This window comes from Protopterus annectens, chromosome 5.part1 (genome assembly GCF_019279795.1).
Source record: "Protopterus annectens isolate FY-2018-M chromosome 5.part1, PAN1.0, whole genome shotgun sequence".
Lineage (NCBI taxonomy): Eukaryota > Metazoa > Chordata > Ceratodontiformes > Protopteridae > Protopterus > Protopterus annectens.
In genome coordinates this window covers 69,249,835-69,268,093 of record NC_056736.1, presented here as the reverse complement: position 1 = coordinate 69,268,093, position 18,259 = coordinate 69,249,835, and positions in this window count along the sequence as shown.

Below are 18,259 nucleotides of genomic sequence, written 5' to 3'. Positions count from 1 at the left end.
AACTGGGATCAAGCCTCAAATGACCCAACAGGTAAAGCATTGGTAGTTTCTTCATATTCTGTAACTGCTCAGTAGCACTCTCACAATATACTAGTAGCTTCAATAGCACTCTCACAATATACTAGTAGCTTCAATAGCAATAGCAGTCCTCTACATTATAACTATATAAAAATGCAGTTCACTTTAGGCTAAAAATGCACTATGTAACCTACAAATGGCACCCAACTTCAAACATTAAAATCTAGATCTAACTAGCAGAAAAAAATTCCTTAAAGGGATAATTCACTACACCAAGGCCTCTTATGATCTTCAGATGCAATATAAAATGACAGTGGCATAGCTTGATCAATTGACAACCTGGGCAGTTCCTAGAACGGCGACCCACCCCCTCAACCTGATGTTAAGTGAGGACCTAAAAAGAGGCCTTAAAAAAAAGGATAACTTTAACAAAGAGTTTTTATACTAGCTCCTTGCTACAGTTCTGTCTCTTCAAAAAACAAAAGTATTCATTTAAGCAGCCATGATATCAGACATGGCTTCTTAAATGAATGCCAGTATTGCCATTATGTCCATTTGGCAACTCCTCTGAGATGTCACTTGTGCTCCCTAACAGCTTGTGCCCTCTTTGTCCCATCCTAGCTCCTGTAAAATGGAAGAGTCAAAAAGGTGTTCTAGAATTACATATTGAAATATGCAAGTGATATTCAGGCTGGTAGTTCCCCAAAATTAATGATACAATATAATCTAAACTACATCTCATTATGATTATCCCAGCAATGATATTTAGCTCAAACTTCTAAACTATGATAAAAGGCCATTAGTAGACTAGGTTTAAATACTAACCCTTGATCATGCCTTCTGAGAAACTTGGAGTAGTCTTTCACAAAATCAGTAGCACTAGTTCCATGAGCACTGATAACACCCCAGGAAGTTTCCTCAGTGCTCTAAAATATGATCTAGTATAGTCCCATCACAAATAAGATTCTTTCCACAAGCTTCACCACTATGCTCTGGCACCCAGCCACAGTGGTTCTTATCAAGGAAGAGTTTACTGCTGGCTCAAATAAGTATTTATATTTCTTATTATGTGCTTGAAATGTGAACTGCAAGAAATATTTGCTCTGGTGGTAAACCTTGGCATGCATGTCAATAACACATAATAACAATCTCTAGCTCAGGACCCTAACTTAGCAGCACCTGTAAGTGCTGTTATGGTCACTCATCACACTATGGGCTTCTTAACAAATGTGTATTTTCATAATTTCAAAGCATAATCATTGCACTCCATGGACAGCAAACATATTAGACTTTAATGTGAACAAGTAATTGATAGACCAGCATAAAAACTGAAATAAGATAATGCTGTCGAGTGAAGGGTTGGAAGGCATGGGTCTGTGAATTGGTACAGTAGGGTATTAGTTACTAAGGATGGTTACTGCTGAACCTTTCTGAGAATAAAAATAATGGACTCATGATAGCAATATGCAGCATAGAGCTACGATATATATACATTAAATATTCCTTTCAAGAATGATATTAAATAATTCCAAGATCACACTTCACTACACTAAGATGAGTTATGTTGTAGTATAGCAAATTAGAAGTGAACATGACTAAGGTTACAACAGGCAGTCATGAAGCACGTAATGGTATGTTTGCCATTTTCTGCTGTGGAGTGAAATCTCTGAGTTTATATATTTAAAAAGCAGGGGGGATTGGGGGGTGCAGTTCCCCACATGGGGGGTGCAGGGGGGCTTGCCCCCTTGCTTATAGCTGGAGAAGACTAATATGGCTGTCTTTTATTTGTTTCTGTATGTAGTTCTGCTGCAATGTAGTTAGTGTTGGTGTCCTATGTTTTTTCAATATTTTGAGTTTCAGTATTTTGAGTTTCAGTATTTTGAGTTTCAGTATTTTGAGTTTTCAGTATTTTGGTTTCTGTATTTTGAATTTAGAGATTTTGAGATTCAAGATTTAGAAGTGGACCCATATATATATATATATATATATATATATATATATATATATATATATATATATATATATATATATATATATATATATATATATATATATATATACACATACATATATATTAACCTATGAAAAGAAGGTTGACAGTCTTAATTGCTTTGTCAGGGATGGCCTGCAGTTCTTTCCCCAATGTTTCCACATATTGGCTAAAATTTTGTCAACCCTTATAGTTCTCTTTTTAAAAATATAAATAATCTAAAGCCTACTAACAGAATCTGGACAACATTAAGGTACTGTTGCTTAATGTTTGGAGCCTTAAGAAAAAGCTCCACACCCTAAAAATGTATATTAATATATATATATATATATATATATATATATATATATATATATTTATACAAGTCACAGAGATCTGGTTCAAGATCAGTGAAAACACTCCATATATGCGTATCATTCAGACAGGTCTACCACATTAGATGACTGTATTAAAGTTAGAGGTGCCACTATATATTTTTTTAAAATCTCATCTCCAGACTCATTAGACAAGATAAGGACAAATAACTCCTTTATAGCCAACTAACTATAAAAATTAAAAAAAAAGAAAATCACATCACAGTAAATTATAGAACCCCACTATGCCCCCCTCAAACAACACTTCGTACCTAAACAGTAAGGAATCCCTATGTATTAAATCAAGCACCATTCTTGAAGGAGACCAACTATCCTTCCATAAACTGGGAGGAGAATATGTCTTCTAACATGTATGCCAAGCAATTTCTGGACTTTATCAAACTAAAAACTCTGGACCAATTAGCCTGCACCCACACCAGACATGATAAAATTCTGGGCTTGGTTCTTGGCACTTCTGCTCTCCCCACCAATCGTGACCTCCTTCTTGATCAAATCGGAGAAAAGTTCAGTCAAATTCACCTTAGGACTGAAGCCTGAAGCATCCTTCAATTCCTTCCTGTTCAGAGACTATGCAACGTTTTTTATACTTTCACTATATAGACTTTCCAATTTTGCTTCCTTTTCTTTTGGTCATTTTCTTTTTATACTTTTGCATTTTGGCTCTTTGACTTGCTGTATGAGTCACATCTACTTCTGGTTTGAGTTTCATTCTCACTCCATTCTTAAATGCTTCTTCTAAATGAAGGCAAGACGTCATTTTAGACTTCTTCCCTTCATGCTGTAGAACTTTCACTATGTGAAGATCTGATGAGGTCAGCAAATATGTTTGCAATTCCATGATTGTAGACTTAGAGATACATATATGTATATAGACACACATATAATGCATTTAGAGGGTACCCATATCCTTTTCTGACTGAGGTATATAGAATCTTGTTGTGCACTATACTTTATAGAGCATTTTTCTTGTTTCCCTGTCCAAACCTGTAAGTGAGAACTGGAAGATCAAATTTGATTATAGCTAGGACTTTATTCCAAATGTGAAGGCAGTTTGTAATATTAGCTTTACCATGGTATACTCCTGAGCTTCTCCCATTCATACTGTGTTATCTATAAACAATGATGCTATGCCATTATGCAAATATAGTGAGCACAGGTTACTTACGATGGCTTTGGTAGTATGAAAACTTGTGCAAGGAAACACCCAGTCTTGTAAAATGCAGTTGATAAAGTAATGGTTAAGCATGTCAAAAGTAATACATTGAACCGTAAAGGGTTAGAGGAATTTGAATGTTTTAAAATATTATGAACAGACATGGCTGTGCACAAGCCTGGCAGAAGTACTGACAATTAGTTAAGGCAAGGGATGTCCACAACAGCTATTTATAATGAGTTTTAAAATATATAAAGGTGGTTTTGCATTTGGTATAGCAGTGTCCTTAAGTGGACACCCTGATTGTTTCATTGAAAGGTAGGAAAGGGAAAAGATAGGAAAGATGGTTAAAATGGGAGGCATAACAGATGGACACATTGAAGGAAGACATCAAGAGTGTTTTGCTTGAGGAAATTGCAGAAGAGGGGCTCTATATTTTTGGTAAGAGAAAGACTGCTATTTTTTAAATAAGAGGGTAATTTTGGAAAGCAGTAGGTTAGAGGGTTTATGAGTAAAGATTAGAGAAGGAGTGGGAAGGTGTTGCCAGACACACCCTGGTCCACAGGACATGAAATGTTTTCACATCCTGATGGTTGTGCAGTGGAAGATTTTGAAAATGAGAGGTGGTTGCTTGTGGTGGCTTGGTGGTTGCAGCTGACCAGAGATTGAGTCTTGTACCCACTGAAGAAGATTTCCCATGGACCAAAGTTGCCTCTCCACTGCCCACTCTACCAAATCCAATCCCATGTCCTAATGCTCATGAGTTTCATAGCTTATCAGGCTGCAATTCATCAGGTACCTACAGAACCACAATCACTGTCCTGACCATTGGAGAAAGCCCCTGGATGGGCAGAGTGTGAACATTCCTTGTCCTGGGGGAAAGTAGTTGGTCTGGTCTTGGAATCTCTAGAACTGTGAAAAAAGGAAGATAAATGGGAAATAAAGGGAAAAAAAAGAAATGCAAAGTATTGGCTAGTTAAAATAAGAAAAAAAGAGAGAGAGAGTAGAGAGACACACAAAACAGAGACAATAAGTTTACTCATAAATTGATAGCACTTCAGTATAGTACTTAGTGTAAGATATTAAATGGTGGTACATTTTTACACTGTGAAAATGTTCTTACAATCAAACAATGAGCAGAGTTAGGGTATGAGATAGTAGCATTTTACATAGAGAATATATTCTCCAGTATGTATCTAATAATCATCAAATAAGCATGATTAGAATAAGAAATGGTAACGCATTTTACATTAAAAAATATTTTTCAATATGTTACTGAAATTGATTGCACTTGACTTGTTTAATGGTAGCCCATTACTTCTGCAATTATATTTCATTACTACTTAAATCTGAATGCTTACTTAGAAAAAAAATAAAGGCATATTGCAGGTCATCTTCCACTAAATCCTTAGCCTGGCTTAGTTTAGTCATACATATTTAATAAAAAAAAGTGCGTTTAATGTTTGCATACTCAGTATACACCCTCAGTAATGCGTTTTAATTAATTTTGGGCAGATACAGGATCATAAGATCATAGTAGCTTAAGAAATACAAATACAAAGCAACTGCATCTTGCTAAGATTTACACCTTACCTGTACCCACTCTCATACTGAACCTCCTCTCTCGAGCAGGACCAGACCAATTAATCCAGGGATGAATTTGAGACTACCCACCCAGTCTTCAAGTTCCCATTTGAAGGAAGATAATGTTTCACACTGCTTAATTTGCAAACAGAGTTTATTCCAGAGGTGATGGAAGTAATGTGCAATGAAGCTATCTCTCCACCTTGTTTTGTTTAACTGCTAGTGAAAATTTAGATCACTTGTTCTGGTATTTGTGGACTTATTTCAGTTGCAGTAATACAAAATATCTTAGTCTACTGAATCCCTAATGACTTGGAAGGAATGGCATCGATCTTTCCTCAAGGGTCTACAAGGCATTGAATAGAAGGGCTGCATTTTCAGTCTTTTCTTGCAGCTTAGGTTTTTAAACCAGTGATCTTCTTAGGAATGCCTGGGGTCTTTCTAGTTGCTTGATATGTTTAGTGAGATGTATCCCTAAAGGGCACAGTATTCAATAATTGGCCTAATCAATGCTGAACATAAAGGGACAATAACCTCTTTGGATATGGAAGACACCCCCATTGCTAAGCAGGAGGATTTCCTGACTAGTGTCATTACATGATGATCAAAGGAGAGGAATTTGTCAACCCCATTTTGGAGAGAGATATTGTTGTATATTAAGGGGAGGAACAATTTACCTAATGTGATTATATTACTCTTTTTAGCATTTAATTTAAGCCCAATGTTGGCATATCAGACATTTACAAGTACAACTTCTTGTTGTAGGGCTTGGGTGTCACAAAGTGATTTGACACTGACTCACTGTTTGCAGTCATCTGCAAACTTAGTTATCCAAAGGCCTTGGCCTATAGTCTGGAGGCTGGAAAAACTAATTCCAAACAAAAGGGGTTCCAGCAATGAGCACAAAGGAACAACACTGGCTACCTTCATATTCTTTGACAAGGTACCTTCTACCAACACGGTATAGATTCTGTGCCTTAGCCAATTTGCTATCCATCTTGCCACTAACGGATCTATTTGTAATATATTTAACTTACTAATTATGCTAGCATTGGGTATAGTGTCAAAGACCTTGACTGGGTTAAGATATGCCATGGGTATGTCAGCAGCTTGTGTTACATTCTCAAAAAAGTTAACTCTATGCATTAGACAGAATCTAACAAAGCTAACAGGATCTAACAAAGCCAAACTGCAGTGGGCCTAGCCTGATGAGATTTTTAATGTCATAATTTTTAGTCATCTAGAAATTATAGTGCTTAGTCTGAGTGGCAGTGGGGGGTTGCTGCATTTATGGGAAGATAAAGCCAACTGGTTAGAGCTAGAGTTTTAGCTGTTTTTTCATTGGCTCTTTCTTTTTTTCTATTTAATTTTGATTGAGCAGATCTGCCTTAGTGAAGTGGGTCTACAACATGCACTCCAAAGAATCACACGTTTTCAGTTGTATCTCTACCTAATATAACACAACACACACAACTCTGATCAGTAATTAGCTACATAAGCCACAACACTGTGCATTTATTTATTTATTATTTATTTATTTTTTTATTTTACATTTGTTGACTGGGATAGTCCGACTGGATACATATCCATTTTCAGCGGATGCTTGGGGAGAAAAGCTCCAAGATAATAATACACATTGAACATTTAATAAATGCTAGTTTCCAGCAGTTTACAGTCATAAGCAATACCAGCATTTAGGACATATAGTACTAACTTATTATAAAACACTTTATAAAACATATTATTTTCAAAGTTAAACATACATAACATTACTACAGATGAGTGAATGGCTCCAACAATACACCACTTATTCCAGATTCTGAACATTTGGTGAGATGGAAGGAGGTCACAACCAATAAGGAAACTACAGTGGGGGGTATGGAATCATCCATTAACCATGAATGATCATTCCCGGCTTTACCCCTCCCTTTTCATGTACGCTCAAAGAGGGCCCTGGAAGTGGAAACAGAGAGCATAAAATTCGAAAGAAAACACTCAACAGGGGAAGGACAGGTACAGACACTGAAAAAAATGTGGCAAACGACCTAGTCTGCAATATTTTCAAGCCTGCAACTAGATGAAGATAAGGTGAAAGTGGTAAACAAGGGCTTAAGCTTCATACCCTCCATGCAAGCGGATTTACCAAGTGCGTTCATTGAACTGAGATTGTTAGCACGTAACGTTTCCCTGAAAATGATATATGATGTAAGTACTGAAAATGTGGATGTTGATCTTTTTAAAAATACAAGTATTTTTACACCCACTCTATCACCGAGTGTTGAAGTGTTTATTAAGACATGTGAGAGTGACTTATATACTGCTCTCAGATCCGATTGCAGAGATAAGAGATTTTACAACATGACGTTAAATGAGAGACAAGCATTGACTAGGCTTTGTAATGATGGGGATATAATTATTAAGCCTGCTGACAAAGGGCACCAGATAGTAGTAATGGACACATTGTTTTATTCAGAATCCTTGAATAATATGCTGGATTGTGAGAATACATATAAATTACTTGAAGTAACAGAGGTAAAATCAATAACTGAGAACTATAAACGGCAAGTTGAGAATTTCTATTTAGAGCATGCTATACCTTAATGTCTGTATAAATATTTTATTACTGACACACCTGTTATTCCCAGTTTTAAAGGACTTCCTAAGGTCGATAAGAATAAACTGAGACCACCATTCAGACCCATTGTTTCAGGATCTGGATGTATTACTGAGCCAGCATCTGTTTATCTGGAAAAGCAATTGAGACCTATGATTTCTAAACATTGTACAATACTGAGAGATTCTAAGCATTTTTTAAAAGATTTGTATGCCTTTTTAAGCAGCTACAAGGCAACTGGGAAAGAACTTTTGGTTACCTTGGATGTAGTATCCCTTTTCACCAGCATTCCCAGTTAGGTAGGAATAGGCTATGTAAGGGAGTTCTTGAGGAAAGATGCCACAATAGCTGTAGAAAAGATTGATTTAATTTCTTTCCTACTTGAATTAATTTTAAAATTTAATGTTTTCACATTTGAAACAAGGTATTTTTTGCAAACATCAGGGGTGGTCATGGGGACCCCAACAGCTAACAGTTATGCAAACATAGTAATGGCACAGTAGGAACAATGCTTCATGATGAATAATAATGATTTCAGTAGGAATATATTATTTTTCCGGCATTTTGTGGATGATTTGTTTCTTCTTTGGGGTGATACTGAAGAAAGGTTACATGAGTTTATTGAATATCTGAATAATTGTACAGAATTTTTGAACTTTACTGTTAATAGTTCTAGGACTAGCATTGACTTCTTGGATAATAAAGTAATAAGGGAAACAACAACTGGAAAGATATACACTAGCCTGCATAGGAAGGAATGTTACCTTAACAGTTATGTTCACCATACAAATATGCATCCACCCCACATCTTTAAGCATGTCTAGGTTACATGCCAGGAACCAGGATTTTGAGACCAGTTTGGCAACTTTGAGGGATGAATTTGCAGTGAGAGGTTACCCCAAAAAAGAGATAGAGGAGGCTTGTCAAACAGCCAAAAGTCAGAGAGACAATATAGGGAAACCATACTTCTCCAGTCCAGCTAGAGATAATGTGACTTCTGAGAAAAGGATAGCTGGCACACATGTTTTGAGCTATAACATGACACATTCGACAGATACACATCTGATTAAGAATATACTGCATAGGAATTGGCATATTCTAGGTACAGATGATCAGGTCAGTAAGATAGTAGGTTATAGACCGAAGTTTACATATAAAAACAGTAAATCCCTCAGAGGAATGCTCTGCTATAAAGAAAGGATGGAACATCCCCCTCTGGTGACCTATGGGACAGTGAGATGCAACAAGTGTGCATTCTGTCAGTACATTGAAACCAGTAGATTATTTGTACATCCCATAACACGGAAATCATATAAATTTAGTGCCACGGGGGACTGTCAAACTAAGAATGTGATATATTTAGCCCACTGTGTATGCTGTGATGCATTCTATGTTGGGAAAACCAACAGATGCGTCAGAGAACGGATACGGGATCACTTCTACTGTTTTAGGAGAGGGCAGGAACATAGCACAATAGCCAAGCATATGTTGCAGCAGGGGGAGAACCATTATTTTAATTTCTCCATTATAGACAATTTAGTAGAAAATATGAGAGGTGGGGATTTAAGTAATAAAACTGAACAGAAAGAACTTAGATGGATTTTGACACTGGTTGCACATATATCACTGGAGCTGAATGATTGTATATTCCTTAAACCTGTTCTGAAGAACAGGAAACTTAGGAAGAAAGTTGTATGAAGCAATCTGCTGTGCTCTGGAACTAGGGTTATGGTTCAAATAGGACATGCAAGCATGCTTTACAGTGCTTTTTGGCTTTTTACATACATTTTTATATATTTTTATACACACTTTTTATGTGTTTTTTATATGTATTTCTACATGTATTTTTAAATGCATGTTCTACATATGTGTTTTTATCTGATTTAAAAGAGTGTGTATCTCTTTGAATCTGGAAAGCATTGGAGTCTTGTATTCTCCACGGGGATTGGTGGGTCTTGTATGATGCGCATTATAAAAAGGGGATTGCTTTTAAGCATGTCTGTTTTGGTCTGAGGAAGCAACCAGGAGAGGTTGCAAAAGTGCTTACCTATGCAATAAAGGTTTCTGTGGAACTTTATTTGGATTCTTACTTGGATTTTTATTGGATTTTGGCTTCTCCTTGGTTTTAGTGTTTGGAACATTTTTTCTTTTACATTGGACCTTTGTGTTTGTTCCATCACTCAGCAAACAGGGTTTTTCCTTTTTCATTAATACATAACATTACATTCAGGTTTAAGACACACTGAGCAGCAGTTATGACCCTTCCTGAAATGGAGTGAAGTAGCATGTATCAGCCCCTAGTGGCACTACATTGCACAACTTCAACACAACTACTAGAAATAGGTCAACACTTTTGTTAAGCAAGGTTCCCAAGCTATATCAGAGCTGCATATGTACCCAAATTAGGCATTTATTTAAAAGGTTATACAAACTAACTGTACCATCAACCACTTTACTGATAACTATGTCAGTAGATCATAAATCTCTGTCTTATTTAATGTCTACAATTCTCTGTAAACCAATCAAGCTTTACTTCACATTGGACAATATGGAAGGTCAGCTTACTTTTTTGCAGCATTCGGTATTCTGAAGCAGTGGTACAACCATCATATGCTTACAGATAATGAACTCCAACTAAGCAGAAATATTTCTCCTATGTCACCTTTATCAAGGACCGCCTACGAGAAAAGGATCTCAATCCCAATATGCTAGACTACCCCACAAACAAAAATGTTTTAGTGACGAGTGACTTCCAAGTGAGGCACATTAATTCCTCACTCACTAGACAAACTAAAACAAAGAGTAAAATGGTCACACAGATAACCAACTGGTTAAAAAACACAAAAAGAAAAATCTAGCAAAACTAGACTTCTGTGTGATACCTTAAACCTCTTGCATCAGAGGCCTCAGGGCAGCATTGAATTATTTTTCAGGTGACTGGATCTTAGATGTCTCAAGACCCTTAAGACCATTACACCAGACAAATATAACTATGATATGGTAGTTGTGCATGTGTGGATTAAGGACTTACACTTGAAGCAAAAAATGCAGACAGATGCAGAAAGACATGTCTGACTTGTCTATGCATGTTATAAATGCAAACAAGATCCTGATGTTAAGCAGAATGCTCTCTACTCCATGAATGGTGATTAGGTACAAAGAAAAGATGACTGGTTTCTCCAAAGGTGTTTGATACAATACCCAACTGAAGTATTGTTGACAAACTCTCAGAACTAGGCATAAATACCTACATAATTGACTGGATTGCCAGCTGTTTCACAGATAGGATATAGGACCCAAGATGTCAGGAGTGGTGACACCATCTCCAGCAAGAAACCGGTCACCGGTGGAATACCCCTAGGACTCAATGTTGGAGAATCCAGGGTATAAGTACCCTGTCCTACACAGTTCTCCTTAACATCCTATATCTGTTCTCAGTCTCCTGAAGGTTACTGAGAGACAATCTATTCCTAGAATATAACACATCCTCAGATCCAGCTCTGATGCATTGCTAGCACAACCACAAGACAAACAGCACCAGAAGTACTAGGTCCAAGGACATGAACTTTGTCTGTGACACAAACAGAACCGGCTGGAGGGTATGATGTGCATTTCAAAGGATCCCTGAGCTGTGGAATAAGCTCCACATCTATGTGAAGCAGAGTTCATGCCTGACCCTATTCAAAATAAACCTTAATCCTTGGATGAGAAATCACAAATTCACCCATACTATGGCCCCCATGTCTCTGATAGGCAGAGGTCGGCAGTAAGTAAACTAATCCACAACTAACACCCCCCCCCCATAACCCTTAGCTACCTCTTTACTAACATATCCAACATATAGGCATCTTTGGGACAAACTCAGGTAGGGTTGCATGGCTAGGCTTGTAAAGGCCTTGGTGGTTGTTAACCTAATATAAACCTAAGAACCTATGAACCTAATTGTCTGAAAAAATCTGTTTCAGCCTAGGGAGATGGAATGACATGCTGAACAGTCCTACTTGCTTTGCAAAGGATGGTCTGCATTTCTCATTCCCTGTCTTCGGCACACTGGCTGAAGCCTTTGCTGCTCCCATGATGCCTTTTTTTATACATAGTTCAGTTAAAAATGTAGCAAACACATAAACAGCAAATCAGGATCAAATTAAGGTGGCACAACTCAGTGCCAGAAGTGTAAATATCAGGCTGCCTGACAATTAAGCATTTTTTTTATTTGGTAGGCATCCATATAATCACTGAAACCCAGTTCAAATGCCCAGAAAGCATAATCCCATAGCTGGGTTTAGTGCCTATCTTACCTTCAGACCAAATGGCAACTATATTTACCAAAGATTATATCACGTCTAGACAGATTCCCAAAGACTCACAAAGTTAACTTATTAAACTCCAAATCACACTAAACAAAATCTGCTACCAGTTTATTGCTTGTAACAGGACCCATTCTGTGACCCAAGAAGTCCATGTCAGGTATGTAAACATCATGCATAAACTCTCCATAAATAAAAACTTCAGAATTCTTGGAGACTTTAACTACCCATTAATTGACTGGAGTATCTACACCACCACCACCGTAGGATATGCTCAGAAATTTTTAGATATAATAGATAAGGACTTATTGGACCAGATTTTCACTAGCTCAACTATAGTACAAAATATTTTTGACCTGATGCTTACAGATGTAGCATTATTGTGCACAACTTCCCCACTAACTGCCTCTCTGATTAAGTCAGACCATAAACTTGTAACCATTTCCCTCAAAAGAAAGAAAAGAAGAGATGTCACTTCATAAAGGTGGTCCAACTACTGACCCCAAAACTGGTCAATCAGTCTGAAGAATCATATTTCTAAGGTCATTGAAAATATTGACATTAAAAATCTCATCAAGCTAGATCCACAGCAGTTTAGATATGTAAAAGGTAGGTCCTGTGTAATGAACCCAGTTAACTTTTTTGAAAAGGGAGCACAAGCAGTTAACAGCTGTCACACTCTACATACAGCTTTTCTTGAACTGGCAAAGGCTTTAGTCACCATCACCCATGCTAATATAATAATTTATTTATTTATTTTATTTTACATTTGTTGACCGGGCTAGTCGAGCTGGATACATGTCCATTTTCAGTAGAGGCCCGGGGAGAAAAGCTCCGTGTGCAAAACAGTATAGATAAAAAACAATAACAACATATAAAATGACAAAATAGAAAGGAAGAGAAATAAAATAATAATAAAAATAAAAGATACACATTTTTAAATAAGGTCATGAAAAATTCTAGAGAAATAATATGATAGAAACATTTTAAGTAAGGTTTTAAAAAAAGTCAACATAGAATAAATACAATGTATAGTGTGGAAGGCAGTTACCAATGTTGATAATAAGGAAATATATGTGAAGACTTAAGAAGACTTGTGAAGACTGAAGTCCCAGGATTCAGAAAAAAGAAAAAATAAATAAGACGTTAGAAAGTGAATGGAAGTTGATGCAGGTGGTTAATGCTAGAGGATAAAGCAATTAGTCAGGGGTAATACAGGGACATAACCAGTGTTTTTTGAGATGAAGCTTGAGCTTCTTTTTTCAAAGTGTATCAGAGGAGAGAGTTGTAAGTTCAGTAGGTAGTAGATTCCATAGTTTACCAACGGTGTTACAGAAGAGGGAGTCACCTGCTAGGTTATGAGCTCTACAGGTGTTAAACAGTAGTTTATTAGCTGAGCGTAAGTTTTTAGGATTATGGTAGGGGGTAAGTAGTCTTGAGAGAATAGGAGTATTTGAGGGTTGATACATGCTTTTATGGGCAATAGTAAGCTGAGAAAGATAAAGATGCTGATGAAATTCTAACCAATCAAGTTGTAAAAGGTTTAGACAGTGATGAGTATGGTAAGGGGAGGCAGCAGCGAATCTAGCAATGTTATTATATGATACAGTGAGCTTGTTAATGTTGGTTTTAGAAAGGTTTGTGAATATGGGTGAGGCATAGAGTAGAGTAGAGATGAGATGAGTTCTGGCTATAGCAGTCCTGGCTGTTGTAGTGAGAAAAGGTTTGATTCTATAGAGGGATCCAAGTTTCTTGTTGACAGTTTTTACTGTAGTGTTAATATGTATGTCAAAGTTGAGGTTGTTGTCAATAGTTATTCCTAGGAGCTTGGTAGTTGGGTCTGGAGAGATAACAGTACCATTGTTGGATGTAAGTGAAAATTGTATGGGGGTGGACTTACGTGTTGGGGAGAAGAGTAGCAGTTTTATTTTCTTGGGATTAAGGAGGAGGCAGCGGTTAGTAAACCATTGTTCCACAGTGTTGAATGCATTCTGGGTCAAGGTTTGCAGTTCAATTTGAGAGGTAGCTGAGCAGATAATGGTGGAGTCATCTGCATATTGAATGCAGGTGGAGTAAGGAATTGCTGAGTGAAGATCATTAGTGTAGATGGAAAATAGGAGTGACCCTAATATGGAGCCCTGAGGAACACCAAGGGATATAGGTAGGAGATTTGATAGATTATTGTGCCAGAGTACTGCTTGTTTCCTGTTATCAAGGTAAGATTTGAACCAGTTGATAGTTAATGGGTCTAAGTATAGAGATTTCATGATGTGTAAGAGCAGGTGGTGATGAACCATGTCGAAGGCTTTGGATAAATCAACAAATACTGCTGAGGAATGAAGGCCGTTGTTACGATTATTGTTAATACAATCTGTAAATGATAGCAGGGCAGTGGTGGTACTATGGTAAGGTCTGAAGCCATGTTGACAGTTAGCCAGAAGTTTATTTTGGAGCAGATAGTTGAGTAGTTGTTTCTGAATACACTTTTCCATAATTTTTGCAAGGGGAGATAGCAAGGCTATGGGACGAAAATTAGAGAAATCATTTGAGTTCCCACCTTTGTGTAGAGGAATGATATAGGAAATCTTCCAGATTGATGGGATATTTCCATCACGAATGGTTCTATTGATAAGAATGGATATAGGGTTGGCTATAGATTTAGCACCTATTTGAAGGTATTTTGCTGGGAGTTGGTCAGCTGAGGGGGTGGAAGGTTTAAGTTTACGTAGTAGAGAGCAAATAGTGGATGTGGGCACTGGATGAGATAGAAAGGAAGGTGGAGGATTTGCAGATGAATTAGGAAGGTTAGCAATGTCTGGTGTAGGATGACTAGCAAGAGATTGGATGGCATTGGTAAAGAAGGAGTTAAAGGAGTTGGCAGTGTCGATGGGATTATCTGGGTTCGAGCCTAGAGGGTTAGGGGTGACTGATTGTCCTGGATGAAGAAGTTTGTTAATGCTTTTCCAGAACATTTGTGGTTTATTAACATGGGTTTGCTGTATTTGGAGGTAAAAGTTCTTTTTATCTAGTACAATGGCTTTTTTAGTGTCATTTCTTAGTTGTTTGAAAATTAAGTGATCTAATGGGTTTTTTGTAGAACGCCATTTAACCCAAGCTTTGTTTCTCAGATGGATTTTATGCCTTGAAGTGTTTGAGAGCCAGGGAGCTGGTTTAGCTTTACCTCTAATTGAACATAGTGGGGCATGGTGGTTCAGGATGGATAAGAATGTGGAATTAAAATATGATACTGCTTCATCAAGTGGAAGATATTTTAGAGGTGTCCAATTGCATTGTTTAAGTTCTGTAAGGAATAGATCATGGTTAAATTGTTTTTTGGAGCAAACAGTTCTGGCAGTATTGGGATGTGTAAGGTTGGTTTTAGATCTAATAAAATAGGTTAGGGAGTGGTCACTTAGATCATCTGGGAGGGTTCCTACTTTATAGGAATGTAGAGGGTTATTAGTAAGAATCCAGTCCAGGATAGTTTCTTTGTTGTTGGGCTTGTGAGTTCTGGTAGAGGAGTTGATAGTCTGAGTAAAGCCATATAGGTTGATATGGGTAGAAGGGTGTGAACTATTACAGGACTGCCAATCAATATTAAGGTCACCTAGAATTATAGTTTCCTGTGGGAGGTTGATAGTAAGCCAATTCAAGATATTTTTGAGGGTGTTAATATTATCACCAGGTGGTAGGTAAAGGCAGATGACATTAATGGCTTTATTAGGGTTGACCTGAAGTTTAGTGATCAGAATTTCATCTTTGTTGTCTAAGGGTGGGTTGAGGTCAAGGGTACTAATTTGTAGTGTGGTTTTATGGGGGATTGCAACCCCTCCTCCCTTTTTGGTAGTACGGTCTTTTCTAATGATATTATAACCAGGAGGGGTGACTTCATTGTCTTTGATTGTGGGTTTAAGCCATGTTTCAGATAGGCATAGGATATCAAATTGGTAGACATCTAGAATAAAAAAAGTGTATTGCAAAACAGATCTATATGTAGTAAGATGGATAGCAAAGCAGCTACAATACAGAACCCTCATGGTGTAGTGGGGAAGGGGCAGCAACAGAGAGGATGAAGGTAACCAGTGGTGTACCAGTGGTATCCTGAAGGGCTCAGTGCTTGAATCTCTTTGCTTGGTATTTACTTCTCTAACCTATAGACATAAAACCAAGACGTATGGCTAATCAAGTCTGCAGATGACAGCAAACTGGGAGTCATTGTCAAATCCTCCTCTGACACAGAAGCCCTCCAACAGGGATTTAGACTTATAAATGTTTTGTGTATTGAAGAGGGGCTTAAATTAAATGCTAAAAATATGCAATATTCATCACATTAAGTAGACAAACTATAACATTAACATATACCATTGACAATACCCCAATTCAAAATGAAAATGCAGTTTAAAGACCTGTAGGGCTGGCCTTATGATGATTGAGCTGATTGGGTTCCAAAGCGCCTCAAACGTAAAGTGGCTCTGCACTTGTTACTGTAATCTGCTGTCCAAAATAAGTGTAGATACCTCATCTATCATCCTATGAGTTCCTCAAACTGGTTCTGCCTTCAAGAAAAACATCTTCACTTGGAAGATTAAAAAAGGTCTCTTCAACTTAAGTCTATCAAGCTGCTTGCTACAAATGTAGCGCATCTTTGCTAACTCAATTTGCTTCTGCTGTGACCACAAATGCAGCACCAGCTTTTCATTAACAAATGCCAGTACTGCACTCTTGTACCACGTGAACCTTACAATCATGACCCATAAAGCTGGAAAAAAAAAACTTAAATACCAAAGAAGAGAAAAGCTTTTCTACTCTGAATCCTTAGAAAGTTGTTTAGTATAAATGGAAGAAGCAGCTTGCTACATTTAAACTACCACACACTGCATACTTTTTTTTCAGAACATCATTGATTGATTTTGCCTTATATGTTTGCCCTCTCGCTCTTATAATTTATAATTTTCTGGTCAGTTACTATAGATTACAAGCTGTCAACAATGACGTTCTTTAGAGTTTCATGCATGGTATTGTTTGGAAAATGCATGCTGATACAAAACATGTTATTCTGCTTACTTTTTAAGTGAATTACAGTAATATTTGAAAATTGTTTGAGACTTTGGAGATTTTTTCCAACTATTATTTTTCCTTTGCCCAGAATCTTTGAGCAAAGACGTTGAGACGTATGCTGCAAATGCAATATCAGTGTTCACATACAAATGCCAGCACCATATCATTCAGCTGTGGAGAATTTCAGAGAATATCCAGGCATATCAAATAGCTGGAAAGACCCCAAAGGTTACTAACAAAGAGTATTATAGGCTTCAAATCCCTAAACTATCAGAAAAGACCAGAAGTACTATTCCTCTTCTTTGCATTTTAGGCTCCTCAGAGGATACACAAGTCTTGTCTTCAGAGTCCAATATCTCTTGTACTTAAATCAAACAGTCCCACAAATACTTTTGGACAGTTGCAATGGTGAAGACTCAACTTAGTATTAACATTTTTGCATAATTTCTAATCAGGGAATGCTTATAGTGAGTTCACTACAGGTAGTACAAGGTGCACCAAATTTAGGCATGACATCAAATAGCAATTTATTAACAACTGTTACAGAATCTGCTTTGTGAAATGGGTTAGTTTTCAACCATGCAGAAAACATACAAACTACTACCAGTACATATTGTAAATTATGAACTGTTGACACCTGGACAAAGTCCAGCTGCACATTAACAAAAGGTCCCCAAGGTGTTGGTAAGCATGCAGCTCTAATGTTTAATTTTTGCTAATATTATGTTTTAGTCATATTGTACAATTATTAACATACTGAAGTATCGAACAGAAGATATACAGGCGTACCAATTTAGGTAATTTGTTAAATAAAGCTGTCTTACTGATAACTGATATGCTCTTAACAGGTAAGATAGCAAGGAGGCAGATGCCACCAGTCAGCTATTCGGATGTCGCCATAACCCATCAGTGGATTTATAGCATCCATTTTTAAGACACCTCTGAACTTTTTTTTGTGATGCTTTACTTTGGAAAACTAATACACTTTTAAAATCAAACACATCATCACTGTTAGAGTTTTGCAATAAAAATCACATGAAAATTTGCACAAAGTCCTTCTACAACTTGCTTAGCAGCTTGATTTGCCTAATTATTTATTTATATATTTATTTATTTATTTATTTATTTTAAACAGAATTTATACTCCTTTGATGGGCATTA